The sequence below is a fragment of the Aptenodytes forsteri genome, unplaced genomic scaffold (genome assembly GCF_000699145.1).
Source record: "Aptenodytes forsteri isolate BGI_AS27 unplaced genomic scaffold, ASM69914v1 Scaffold189, whole genome shotgun sequence".
NCBI classification, from domain to species: domain Eukaryota; kingdom Metazoa; phylum Chordata; class Aves; order Sphenisciformes; family Spheniscidae; genus Aptenodytes; species Aptenodytes forsteri.
In genome coordinates, this window is record NW_008794490.1 from 1,684,322 (window position 1) to 1,685,526 (window position 1,205).

The window sequence follows — 1,205 nt, forward strand, 5'->3', positions numbered from 1 at the left end:
CACAGACTGGCCAGCCGGGCGCCGGGGCCGAAAAGCCCAGGAAATCCTAAAAAGCATTCTCCCCGAGAACGCGGGACACGAGGGGAGCAGGCGCCCGCCAGCGGCTTCGGCCGCGGTGTAAACACCGCATCTCTTCCTGTGTGGGGTGAAGTTCCCAGCCCCGTCTCTCTTGGGCAGAGTCGCTCAAGAGAGGTGCATATGGAAAAACTGCAGAATATAACTTTCGTGTACTGCTTCTCTCGTTTTCTACTTGGGATGCCGTAATTTTGCTTAAAAATGTCTTCTGTAACTTCTAGATCTACACTGAGACAGCTGCTGATGGTAGAGACCAGCTGTGTTATAATGCTTACTGGATTTCGGAGGGTGCCTGATACACTTAAAGTTGTCTGCTGCACGTGCAGTCTACTAAAAGTGTAAAAACATTTATTAATGCAATGAAAGGTAAAAGGCGTCTTTTGCATTAATGGTGACTCTAGTTATCATTGCTAAGTTTAGTAGTGTCTGACTTTGCAGTGTAGAAAAAAGTCCTCTTTCCCCAATCCTTCCTCCCTAGTGCTTATGTGTTAGAAGCAGTCATGTCTTGTTTCTGGGGGGTATCTTTGACAGATTTCAATAATTTAGTGTGAGCTGTCATGCTATGCCTATAATGCCAAGCAGAGAAAGTCTTTTAAGCCCCTATAACGTAAACATACTTCTCGGGCTTTCCTTATGTGTTGTTGTCTGTGTGGCCCACTATGTATGTGCATGTGTTTTGCTTTTCAAGAGGGTGAGCGCAGTTCTTTTCTTCTAAAGGTTACCTTCAGTAATGCAATGTTTCACTTAAAGCACAGATGTGCACCCTTGGGAGGATGTTTGTGGAGTATATATTGGGGGTAGTGAAGTCTGGAAGGCTTTATCAACTATCCCCGAGATACCACGCTGCTACTAGAAAGCCTATATTTGTACAAATACTGGGCAGGGGCATTCTAGTCATTCTAGTCTTAGAAATTTGAGTGCTGTCTGCTAGGCATAAGACCAACAGGCAAGGTGCTGAAAGTTTTTATATGGTTGGAGGTCTATCTACTTTAGTACTTACAGTGTTCCTGGTAACTTCCAACTTCAACACGTTGAGGAATTTATTCCATAGAGCATATTCTCCAGAGCAGACAAATGTAAGAATTGATTGAGAATAACTAAAATGGAAGTAAAATGAAATATCTAAACTA